Source organism: Rhincodon typus, chromosome 6 (genome assembly GCF_021869965.1).
Source record: "Rhincodon typus isolate 14 chromosome 6, sRhiTyp1.1, whole genome shotgun sequence".
Lineage (NCBI taxonomy): Eukaryota > Metazoa > Chordata > Chondrichthyes > Orectolobiformes > Rhincodontidae > Rhincodon > Rhincodon typus.
Window position 1 is genome coordinate 41,724,954 of NC_063337.1, and position 13,617 is coordinate 41,738,570.

At 38.9% G+C, this 13,617-nt stretch overlaps 1 protein-coding gene across 1 annotated transcript in view; it reads left to right on the forward strand.

Annotated features, from left to right (window-relative positions):
• alkbh8 (alkB homolog 8, tRNA methyltransferase) overlaps positions 1-13,617 on the forward strand; it is a 57,430-nt gene that overhangs the window by 19,209 nt on the left and 24,604 nt on the right. The gene's annotated exons all lie outside the window — the stretch shown is intronic.

Sequence of the window (13,617 nt, forward strand, 5' to 3'; positions counted from 1 at the left end):
GGTTGTACCCTGATCGATTGATCTGTTTGTCTGCTGAGCTCTGTGAATTTTGTTTTCTCCAGCATTACAATGTTATGATCACAAGAATCACTTTGATTTAAGACTTCTTTTTTGCTCTGTTTGCATCAGATACATAGATACTATAAACAAACTATTAATGTGAAGCAAAATTCACCAGTCCTCCAGTTGTATTGTAAATGTAGCATGTATTTCGAATCAAATGAGGGAAATGGAGTGATACTTTCAGGGAGTGGTTTATCCCCTTGCTTCACTTGAATTGGAATTATAAAATGTAGCACTGGGGCAAAACCAAAACTCATGTTGATGTTTCATGTTCATGCATTCTTTCATATTTGCTGTAATGATCTGCTTCTCCAGAGGATGATGGGATTTTCACATAACCCCTGGAACAAATTGTATTTGCAGGATATCAGCAATAATGTCTTGATGTGATGTTGTCATAAAAATAGCTTGAGGAGAGCACAGTTTTGAAATGCATATCAATGTTTGATCAATTTGGTTGTAAAATTATACTTCCTACAGAATAAGATATATTATATGCAATATAATTTGTCATGCATTTCCAGAGGTAAACTCATTGAAATGTACAAGGTTCTGAAAGGGTTTGACAGAGTAGACTCTGAGAAGTTGTTTCCCTTTTTAGGAAATCTAGGCATGGAACAAAAAGTAGAAATAAACATGTTGGTGGACTGGGTGTACAAGTGACAGATAAGGTTCAATGTGGAGAAATGTGAAGTGATTCATTTTTATAAAAAGAACATGAAGAGACAATATAACATAAAGGGCACAATTTTAATGGTATGCAGGAGCAGAGGGACCTGAGTATATATGTGCAAAAGAAAATGAAGGTGGCAGGACAAGTTGAGAGAGATTTTGGTAAAACTTCTAGTATCCTAGGCTTCATTAATAAGGCCATAGAGTAAAGGAACAAGGAGGTTATGTTGAACTTGTAAAAGACAATAATTTGGCATCAGCTAGTGTGTTATGTCCAGTTCTCGATGCCCCTTATTAGGAAAGATGTGAAGACGTTTTAAGAGATTGCAGATAAAAGATTCACAGCAATGATTTAGGGATGAGGTGCTTTAATTGTGAAAACAAATTGGAGAAATTATCACTGTTTTCTTTGGAGAAAAGGCTGAGGGGAGTTTAGTTGGAGGTATTGAACATCCTGAGTGGTTTTGACAGTATAGGTGGGAAGACACTGTTGGCATTTGTAACAGGATAGAAAATGCTGCAGATTTAAACTAATTGGTTAAAGATGCAAAACTGACATGAGGCAAAGGTCTGGAATATACTATCTGACAGCGTAGAGGAGACAGGTTCAAACAAAATATTCAAAGGGGAATTAGAGAATTATTTAAAAGGGTAGAATGTGCAGAGCTAGCATAGATATGACAGGTTGTTCATCTTATAAGATTGAGAAGAGCAGAAATTTTCTTTGCTCGTGCTTGTGAATCTTTAGAGAATTCTCTATCCTAGAGGGTGATGGATGTTCCAACTTTGAATACATATAAGGCTGAGATAACACAGTGTGGAGCTGGGGGAACACAGCAGGCCAGGCAGCCAGCTCCACACTGTGTTATCTCTGACTCCCAGCATCTGCAGTTCTTGCTATCTCTAAGGCTGAGATAGATTGTTGATATTTCAGACCGTCAAGAGGTATAAGGAATGAATTGAATGGTGGCGTAGGCTCTAACAGCCATATGACCCTTGCTTGCTCCTATTTCAGTGTTCTTCTGCTTTGATTTTGTCAATTGAAAAACATTGAGAGTGGAGCACTCAGAAATAGAGTACTATGTCCCCTTTTGTCATAAAGAATTGTAGGGTGCATTAATCTGACGTTTCTTTTTAGAGCCATGGGTTTTAATTTGTGGCATCCTTGTACACCTACTTGACTTGTAATGCTGTGCCCTTCTCACTTCTTAGCCACCTATCATTTGTGGAACTTGGCTAATATAGAAGTTAGCTGGTTTTGCAGCCCGTCTTTGGATAGTTTCTCACAAATGTTTGATTTGGAATTTTTAAGTATGCCATTCAGTTGACAGTCAAAACAACCTGTACCAACCCAGCTTTTAATTTCTTTGCTAGTTTAGGAGATGGAAACAACACTTTGGATTACAGATAGTTACAATTACCAAGGATAGAACTGGTTTTGCATTGTTTATCAGATTCTTGCCAGCTTCTGGCCACGTTCTACTTGGAGTCTAGTATCAAAGCCTTCCCTCGATTTGCACATGACGAGCAGTTGGAATATTTTACTTTTTTTTATGTTGTTGAGCTTGGTGGTTCAAATTTAATTTACAGTTTTTGCATTGATGAGAATATTGTTGATTAAATCCTAAATCCACTGCAAGCAGAGGTTTTCAAACCATCAAACCTAACAGATTCAAATAAGTGGACTCAATGATAAAAGATTTCCAGTTTTGTAACTCTGGTCTCAGTTTAAGTGCATGGTGATCTTGATATTGTTAAGCAACTGTAAGAAGTGTAAAGAGAAGTAATTTGGATTGGAAATTGCGAAGGAGTCTGTGAGTACCATGCACTTTGGTAGAAAGAAAAGAGGCTTAGATTATTTTCTAAATGGAAAAGGCATCAGAAGTCTGAAGCACAAAGGGACTTAAGAATTCTAGTTCAGGATTTATTGAATTCCGATTTCATTATCTGCTGTGATAAAATTGAAACTCATTTCTCCAGAGCATTAAAGAAAAAATTGAAAAGAATTGCGAATATTTGAAATCAGAAACAAAAATAGAAACGGCTGAATTCAGAAGCTTTGTTCTAGGTGGTGCTCGGTATACAGTGGTGTACTACGGCGATCAGTGCTGGTTCCCTTATTCTTTGTGATATTCAAAAATTACGTAGATGTGAATATGGGCGGGATGGTAAGTAAGTTTGCAGACGAAACAATGATTGGCCACGTTGACAGTGAGGAGGAAGGTGCTAGGTTTCAAGAGAAAATGGTCAGATAGACAGATCAGTGGTATTTATAATTTGACCCTGATAAATGTGAGGTGATGCACTTTGGAAGAAGGAACAAGAGAAGGGAGTGCTCAATGAATGGCAGGACACTGAGAAGCTCAAGGGAACAGAGGGATCTTGGGGTGCTTGTCCACAGATTTCTGAAGGTCACAGGATAGGTTAATAAGGCAGATAAGAAGGCATATGGGATACTTGGTTTCATCAGTCATGGCATAGATTTTAAGAGCTGGGAAGTTATGCTGGAGCTGTACAGAACGTTAGTATGCAGTTCAGGTCATCACATTATAGGAAGGATGTGATTGCATGGAGAGGATGTAAATTAGGTTCATCAGAATGTTGTCTGGCATGGAGCATTTCAGCTACGAAGAGAGGCTGGAGAAGTCAGGTAATTTTCTTTACAGCAGAGAAGGTTGATAGTCTATAAGATTGAAGGACATGGACAGGGTGAACAGAAAGCAGCTTTTACCTTTAGTCAAAGGATCAATAACACAGGCATAACTTTAAAATGAAGGGCAGAGGTTTAGAGAGGATTTGAGGAAAAACCTTTTTACTTGGAGGGTGGTGAGGCTCTGGAATGTACTGCCTGGGAGGGTACATCAGGCGGAAAACTTCAGAATCTGTAAAAAGTATTTGAAGTGCCATAATATTCAAAACTATGGACCTAGTTTTGGAAAGTGGGACATGTGTAGGTAGCAGTATATTTTTGGTGGTATAGACTTGATGAGCCAAAGAGCCTCTTCCATATTGTATGATTCTATAAATCCTGAGACTATTGCTTGAGAGGTCCTGTCTTTCAACCTCCCATTCCACTCCCTGAAATCAGCATTCAGGATCTTATGCCCATTCCTAACTTCTTCATTGGTACCAACATGATTCATGATCTCTGGCTGATCATCCTCCTCTAGCAAATGTTCTGCTGTTGTTCTGTAACATCCTGTGCCTGACATGAGGGAGGCAACACATTATCTTGGAGTCACGTCAATGGCCACAGAACGCCTGTTTGATCTTCTGATTGTGGAATTCCTGTCTGGTGTAGCTAAGATGACTTGGCTCTGGCTTCACTCTCTCAAGGAACTGTTACCTTCACCACTATCAAAATGGAATACTGATTAGTGAGTATGGTAAATGCAGGGTATTTCTGGACTGCCTGCCTGAATGTCATCTATTCTTTCATTGCCTGCACACTTTTAACCTTCAGGATGACAGCTTCCCTAATTGCACTACCCATGGAGTCTTCTCCCTCATGGATGCACAGTGGGAACTTCAGCCAAAACTTATTTCTGAAACTCTGAATTCAGGCTTGTGAAGCTGAGGGAACTTCATACAGATGTGCTTGTCTGGGACACATGCTGTGTCTGTAATGTCATGCGTACCTCAGGATGTATGCTTGCCTGAGCTGACCTTCCATTCTGAAACTTTAATAAATTATTTTTTATAATTAGAATAGCAGAAGAAACTCATTAAATAGCATCTTCATGTGCTGAAGTAAAATCCAACTGCAGGAGCTGCTCTCAGTGCTGTTCCCTCTGCACACATGCTTTTTCAGCCTCTTAGCCCGCTGCTGTTTGTAGGTGATGCTGACTGCCTGTCCTTTGGGTCCTCACCTCGCCCATTTCTCTGTTACATTTGAAATTCCAACAGGAAATGAGCCATTGTATCTAACTGTTCATATTGTAGTTTTCTTCCACATTACCTGTTGTACTACTCCCATTTGTTCCCAGATCTCCGTATGCCTTAATTCCCTTTTCATATTGGATTAGATTAATAGCAGGATGAAAATGTCCACATGGCCCCAGTTTAAAAAAAAAACCCTTTACTGGTGAAGGGCATGGGGGAGAGAATGGATTCATTAAGTCTTGTCACTGTGAAATATGGTGACCTTGGCAGAAACCTATATCAGTACAGTGTAAGGGATCTCATGTTTTTCCTTCATGCACTAAATTTGGAATGGAAGGGGAGCACTGCTGTGCTGAATCTTGCAACTTGAAAATAAGCAGTGCTCATGTTTAGCTGTAGAAAATGTTCCTTTTGGAGCAGTAATTTTGTTACACTATTGGGACTCGGTGACAGAAATCTTTCAGTTAAGGAGAAACTGCCTGACGACAGCCCTCTGATTAGTCCAGCTGCGTTCTGCTACAGGGTGCTGAAACGGTAGTGCAGCCAGAAACATCCAGAGCTGACAGAAAACATATCTCTGTCCCTCCTCACTGTTTTTTCTCATTATATTAATTTTTAACACCTTTCATATATATGTAAATATTCATTCATGGGATGTGGGGATCGTTGGCAAGGCCAGCTTGATGTGTATCCCTAACTGCCTTTGAAAAGTTGGTGGTGAGTGAAAATGCAGTCACATTGAAAGAGATTTTGTTAAGTAATGCCACAGTTTTTGAAATTTCACTTCACATGTACACAATCCAGTTCTGTTTCATTCTGTATTACATGCATTTTGGAGATTTTATGCCAGTGCATTTGTCAAGAATCTTGATGGTGATAGAAAGTAAACAAATATTTCTACCCTTTGAAGTCTAGTAATTCTACCTATTTGAAGTGGTATAGAAGCATCTGCATTTCATTACAGGTCAGAAAGTGCTATGGTTACACAATTACATAAATAAGGAATAAAAACCAAAAGAACTGTGGATGCTGTAAATCAGGAACAAAAACAAAGTTGCTGGAAAAGTTCAGCAGATCTGGCTGCATGTGTGAAGGAGAAAACAGAGTCACCAGACCCGAAACGTTAACTCTATCTTCTCCTTCACAGATGCTGCCAGACCTGCTGAGCTTTTCCAGCAACTTTGTTTTTGTACATACGAAGGGATATAGATAGGTTGAGTGAGCAGGTACAGATCTTGCAAGTTGAGTATAATGTGGAAAAGTGTGAAATTGTCCATTTTGGCAAAGAATAAAGTACATTGTCTAAATGGTGAGAGGTTTTAGAGCCCCAGTGGTGAGAGATCTGGGTGTCCTGGTGCATAAATCACCGAAGGTTAGTATGCAGGTACAGAAAGTCATCACGAAGGCTAATAGAATATAATCGTTTATTGTGAGGGGAATTGAATGCAGGAGTAGGGAGGTTATGCTTCAGTTATACAGGGCATCTGGAGTACTGTACGTAGTACTGATCACTGTACTTACAGAAAGATGTTAATGTATTGGAAGAAGTTCAGAGAATAATACCTGGAATGGGCAGATTGACTTATGAAGAAGGGCTAGACCTATATCCAATGGCGGTTAGAACAGTCAGCGGTAACTTAATTGAAACATATACTGTAAGATCCTGAGGAAACATGACCAGGTGGATGTTGAAAGCATGTTTTCTCTTGTTGGAGAATGTAGAACCTGGGGTCATAGTTTAAAAATAAAGGAGTGCCAATTTGAAATAGAGAAGAGGAAGCTTTTTTTTGAGGGTTGAGTGTCTTTGGAATTCTCTTCTTCAAAAATACAGTGTATGCAGAACTTTTAAATATTTTTAAGGCATGAGGGGGTAGATTCTTCATTACCAAAGGAATTAATGATAATCAGGGATATTCAAGAATGTAGAACTGATGTTAAAATAAAACTTCCATGATCTTCTTGAATGGTGAAGCAGGCTCAAGGGGCTGAATGACCTGCTCTTGTTGATAACAAATGCATATGAACATACAAACAAAGAACATGTTTCAGACCTGTTGTCTTTGACCACTCTCAGCTTTGCATTCTAAAGCCTCATATTCTTTTTAATAAAAACATTGACCTCTGTCCTGAATTTCAGTCCATTTAATTTTATATTTAAAACGAAGGCTTGTTGACATACTCAGTAACTAGAAAGACAAAATTACAATGTCCTATCCTTTCGTAACTCTTACCATCTCCAACAGATGACCCTAAATCTTCTCAGTTCAAACAATGGCTTGTCTGTTGCATTACTTTACACACTGTAGTATTTTAGAACAGGATTGCAAACTTTGGATTTTTCAGTTTGGCTGATTATCTACTTTGCAAGCATTGACACTGTATGCACCTGCAGATTAGTACCCATGCTGCTAGAAAAACTAGCTGCAAATCAGAGCGGGAGAGTTTGTTTATTTCAACTTCTGCTTATGCCGTGATTATTTTTTGCTGCATCACCTCTAGATGGTGCTCTAGATTAGATTAGAATGCATTACTCTTCATTCGAAAAGTATTTGCATTCCATAACTGAGTTTTCTTGTTTGCTGATCCCACTTTAGATGATGCCCAGTTGCTAAATGGCAAAAGTGATATTAGGTGAGTCCTTGAAGTGCAATTGTTTGCTAATGATTACTGTAGCTATGTATATGCTGCATTCTGGAGTAGATGATTTTGAGTTAATGTGAGCACGTGTGCTTGATCTGATTATGTTTACCTGCACAGAAAGCTCTGCTTGCCAGTATTCCAGGTATGTAATGGAAGATGCTGTCAAAAGTCTATTGTCGTGGAAATCAAGCTCCACTTTGCCTGGATTCGTGACAAGTGTAAAAATTTGATTCAGCCACAAATCACTCAACTTTACCTGTCTAATTCAAGTCAAATTAATATGCACACCAGATTTTTCCCCCCAAGAGAATAATTATAGTAATCTGTTTTTAATCAAAATCAAGAAATAAACATGATTAATAAACAAATAATTCAAATGTTTAGTCCTTTGTAAATCTCTTTACACATACAAACAAGCACAGAGGTGCGACAAGGTTATTAAGGGCTCACAAAGGCAAACAAAATTTGATTGCACCAATGTGGACCACAGATGTTATTGTAATATGTACTTGCGATTCCTTCTGTTTCTGTGCAGTTCTTTCCTAGTGAGACAAGGTTGTTTGCACATAGATGTTGACTTTCTTTCATTAGTTGAGAATTTGCCTTATCTGTGTTTCTGAAGGTGCTTTCTAATTTCCTTTAAACAGGCAATTTACAGAGAGAGCAGTTGATGGTGAGTGAAAGCAGCTAGTGGGAGATTTTCTGTTACTTCTCCACACAGGAGGGAGGCGGGGGTAGAGAGAAAGAGCGAGTGAAAAATTGAGGTCCTATCTTTTTGCAAGCTAGGTGTTTCTGCTCTGTTGTTCACATACAGAAATTTAACCAGTTGCCCAGGAATCAGAGGATTCATTGTTAATGTGCTGAACCCATGACAACTGAGCAGTTGAAAAAAACTGATTAAAGGACTGTCATGTGAGCATGTGCCCATATATATGCACAATACAAACAACACAAAAATGATACATCTAATGTTCTCCCCACGCTGCTTGAACCACTACCACTGTGTCACCACACTGATTAAAGCAACAGTATAGATATAATGCTCCATGAGTTCCAGTTTTAGAAACTGCAACATCTTCCATAGTTTTTAGGTTTAAAACAATACCTTTTCCCATTTTTTAGTCCACGCAGTTCAGAAAAATGTGGTCTTTGCACTATCAACATGAAGTGGGTAATGCATCTTCAGCTAACAATTTTAGTTTATTTAAAAAAGAATTGCTTTGTGAATACACCATCATTCACATTGTTAGGACACCCCATCGTGTTTTGCAGGTTATGTTATGGGGACCTGGATTCAAATCCCATCATGGCAGATGGCAGAATTTGTATTCGATAATTACCTGGAAATAAGAGTTTAAAGATGTCATGAATCCATTGCAGATTGTCAGGAAAAACCCATCTGGTTCACTAATGTCCTTCAGGGAAGGAAATCTGCCTCCTTACCTGGTCTTGCCTACATGTGACTCCAGACCCACAGCTATATGGTTGGCTCTTAACTGCCCTTTGGGCAGTAAATTCTGGTCCAGCCAGTGACACCTGCATCTCATGAATGAATTTTTAAAAAAATGGGCCTGTACTGGTTCACGGATTCTTTTTGGAGAGATGCAATGAGTTTGAATAAAATATTTAATAGAAGTTATATCGTTTCGTTAAATTTCAGCATTTAGGATAAAATCTTAACTACAATTGGAGACCTCCGCACAGTGACTTCAGGAGTTTTTACATATTCATAGAATCCCTACAGTGTGAAAACAGGCACTTCGGCCCAACAAGTCCACACCGAACCTCAGAGCATCCCACCCAGACCCATCCCCCTATAACCCACGTAATCTACACCTCCCTGAACACTACGGGCAATTTAGCATGGCCAATCCACCTAACCTGCACATGTTTGGACTGTGGGAGGAAACCGGAGCACCCAGAGGAAACCCAGGCAGACACGGGGCGAATGTGCAAACTCCACACAGACAGTTGCTCGAGGCTGGAATTGAACCCGGGTCCCTGGCGCTGTGAGGCAGCAGTGCTAACCACTGTGCCACCGTGCAAAATAAAAAAATAGTTTTGATACTTCCTGGTGTTAAATTTATATATATTAGTCGAATCTTGATTTCATCAAACTTAGTTTTTCACATTCCATATGTTATTTATTATCAGTGATAGATATGGGACTTGGATCTTCTGTCTCTGTTCCATTGCCAGCTGTAAATTTGATCTTTATTGATGTTATCACCACAGAGAATAAAGAGAATCAGTTAAAATGAGGAACTGTAATTGGAAATACTTCAAAGCACATGGCTTCTGAAGAGAATCTGTCAGATGGCAGATTGATGCACTGTGGATTTATTGATTTTTTTTTTCATTTGAAGGTCTGGTGAACTAAAGTGAAAAGCAGATCGTTTTCTATTTTGGCTAAAGCATTAGCACATTCGTGTCCATTTCAGTATATGTTTGTACTTCTGTTTAATGTATTGATAGAGTGTAATTCATTGTCTTTTATAGAGAGGAAAAAGACATTTCATCAGTGTGAATAATAGTTTACCATTATTAATTGTGGTTAAAACTACATTTATTGTTTGTCTTAATTATTTCCTATTGTTCACCAATTGATTAATTTTCTTCCCTCTTTCCTGGACCATTTTTAGGACGAATGCAATAATGCTGGTGTTGGCTTGCTCCCTTTTTTCACTTCTTTTCCCCTTTTAGACAGGAGTTTTCAGAGCTTGAGATTTTGAATTCTTGAGTGTAAATTCATGACCTAACTTCTTCTAAAACATGCTTTAATTTCTCAGTTTCAAGATTTTGTTTTATTTGGACCCAATATCTTTTACAGCTAACACTCTAAATTTGGTCAAGAATATATTGAAGGTTAAGCTAGACAGATTTTAGATCTACAAAGTTCAGGATTATGGGCGACAGGCAGGAAGGTACAGTTAAGTCCAAATCTGATCAGCCATGATCTTATCGAACGGCAGGGCTGGCTTGAAGGGCTACATGTTTTTCAATATCTTATGATATAGAATCATCACTTTGCTGCGTCTCCATTAGTGTGGTTTCCACAATTCAGTGTCAATGATACATGCATCCCAAGAGCAAATAAAAATAGACCTTCGCCTCAATCCGTTGCTTATACGTGTTGGATGAATATGCTCTGTGCATTTTGAAAGCTACTCCATAAATGGGTAGGATTTCAGAAGGGCAAGTTGGACTGTGGGAGGGAAAGGCGATATTGGCCTCAGTGTTAGCCTGGAGGCAGAGATGGAGTAGGGAGCTGTTTTGAGGTTGGAAATCAGGAAGAATTAATTTTCTTCAAGTTTTGCTGATTTTAACAGCAGGATTTAATTAGCATGTGCTTGTTTGTTTCCTGGTTGCAGCTAACCAGATTAAGTGTCTGCCTGTCTGCAGGATTGGCCTTTGGCATTAGACTAGAGCCAGGGAGAGGAGAGGAAAGAGGGAGTGGCTTTTGGAAGACTTGGGGTAGCCCTATCACAGAGGTTGGGATCTAGCAGACAAGTGCTGGACTTCAAAGTATTCACCTACTTTTAGTCAACAGCTTCCTTGAAATCTTGAAAAATTGTCTAGCCAGGATTCATTTTAAAATGGTGGATAATTCTGTAGCATGCAACCTCATTATAATTCTTAAAAAACTAGCCCATTGGTTGCTGTCTTCCTCGCTTGGTCCTGTTAAAACTGGTTGGTAATGGGATTTAAGGTTGTGTTTGCGATTTTTTTTTTTAACAACTACTTCATGCCACCTAATCCAAACCTATTTGTTTTGGGGACTGAAATACCCCATTAATCTTGGCAATCGTATTTTTTTTCATTATGTTGAAATTAAGTATCTTCAGGCCTCATATTGCCAATGTGCCTTGATAGTAATGAAAATCAACTTAATTTCCTTTCCTCCTCGTCAAATTGGCATAACACTCTGTCCACCTGGTGAGTGAGAATGTGAATCCTTAGATTTGTGGCAGTTGTCCAATATATCATTTCATTTTTTTTCCCTGTGAAAGATGTTGGAACAGTTCATCCTTGCTGTTAATTGTAGAAACACTTACGCTGAGATGCACATCACAAGGCCATAGCACATCAAATGTTTGATTGCTGTGATAAAATTGAAAACAAATTTATTGATCTATTCATATCATCCTAAACTGATATCTGGTTTGTTCAGTGTAGTATTCACATTTCAAGTATTTGTTATTAAGATTTCTTTTTGTTTTCACCAAGTTTTTTTTTTAGTTGCTGAAGGCATATATTGTGTTTATAATTAATGACTAATGAGAAACCTTCACTCTTGATCCAGCCCCTGCTTTTCAGCAAAAGAATGTCTTTGGATACTTTTAATAATTCTTATTGATATTTCGATAGTGCAACTGTCTTTCAGAACATGTTTGTGTCCTTAACCTGGGTTCATTTAAAATTCAGCTGTTTAATTAGCAAACCTTCTTTGTAGCAAAATAAGCTTACTGATGTAGGCTTCTAATATGAGGTCTCTAACTTGAACCTGTTCTAGTTCAGCTTTGTGCAAAACTATCTGGTTTTCTGGCTAGTTAATAGGAAAGATGTTGCCTGTTTGCATGAAACGGAGACCTGACAAACAACTGCAGCAAAAACAATTTCTCCAGGTGGCAGAGCCTCTCTCTCCTGTTTTTAGGGAGCAGAAACCATTTTTCCTTTTGATTGCAGTCAATGACCACCATTTGGCTCAGCTGGTAGTTTTTCAGTCTCCAGCATCATAGATGAAAGAGAGAGATAATTCAATCTAAATTGTTGACCAGTAGCATGCTACATGCTAACAAATCAGCCATAATCACGAGGGCATTCTTTCAAAAAGTATGATCCAGTATCACTTGAAGGACATGTGAACATCTCTATGACTTAAGCAAGGTCAATGTTCTTCTCAAGTGCCCTCAGTAGATCTGAGATCTAAAACTCTGTCCTTAACCTAAGTGCTGTTTGCCCATTATCTGTCTTCACTTATCTGTAATGATTGTCTGTTCTGCAGTTTCTCATTCATGTTCTCAAATAATTGGTCAGTGCATTGAGTATAGGAATTAGGATGTCATGTTGTAGCTGTGGACATTGGTTCGGCCACTTTTGGAATAATGTGTTCAGTTCTGGCCTCCCTCCTATAGGAAAGGTGTTGTGACACTTGAAAGGGTTCAGGAAAGATTTACAAGGATGTTCTCAGAGTGGAGGGTTTGAGCTACAGGGACAGGCCAAATCGGCTGGGGCTATTTTCCCTGGATCATCGGAGGCTGAGGGTTATAAAATCTTGAGGGGCATGAATAGGGTGAATAGCCAAGCTCCTATCCCCAGGGTAGGGAGTCCAAAGCTAGAGAGCATAGGTATAAGGTGAGAGGGAAAAGATTTAATAGGGACCAAACGGGCAACTTTTTCACGCAGAGGGTAGTGTGTGTATGGAATGAGCTGCTGAAGGAAGTGGTGGAGGCTGGCGCAATTGCAACGTTTAAAAGACATCTGGCTGTGTACATGAACAGGAAGGGTTTGGAGGGATATGGGCCAAATGCTGGCAAATGGGACTAAATTAATGTAGGATATCTGCTCAGCATGGATGAGTTGGACTGAAGGATCTGTTCCTGTGCTGTACAACTCTATGACTCTAAATATCTCTCTGGCCTTACATTTTTCTATGTGTAACCTCCTCAAGCTCTACATCTCTTTCATATCTGTGCTCCTTGTCTAATGACAGTCTTTTGCACAATGCTGATTTTCATTGCTTCACCATTGATGCCTCTGCATTCAGCTGCCCAGTCCCTAAACACTGGAATTCCCTCCCTGAAAGGTTTTGGTCATTTGGTCGACTGTGTCTATACATGACTAAGTATTTAATTTTGTTTGATAACTCTCTTCTCGGCACCTATTGTTGATTTGTTACTTTGAAGGCTGTGCAAACATTCAGTTGGTATGTTTTGTTGCATTGTACTTAGCATTCATACTAGACACTTGTTATATCCTATAGTAGACAGAGCACACCTTAGCATTTCAGACTTTAAGGATTTAATTTTTTTCAGGTTGGACTTACCTTGCTTGTTCAAACAAGGAACAAGAGTAAGCCATTCACCCTCTTGAGCCTGCTCCACCATTCAATAAGATCATGGCTGAACTGATTGTAACCTCAAATCCATATTCCTACTTATCCTTGATAATCTTTCACCCCTTGCTTACCAATAAAGTAGAATCTATTACTATCCTCCTGAAAAATATTCAAAAACTCCCCTTCCTCAAAAGATAGTAAAAACAAATTTCAAAGCTTCGAGATCCGCTGAGATAAAATTTTGCACTATCTCTGCTTTAAATGGATGACCCTTGATTTTTAAATAGTGACCAGTAGTCTGA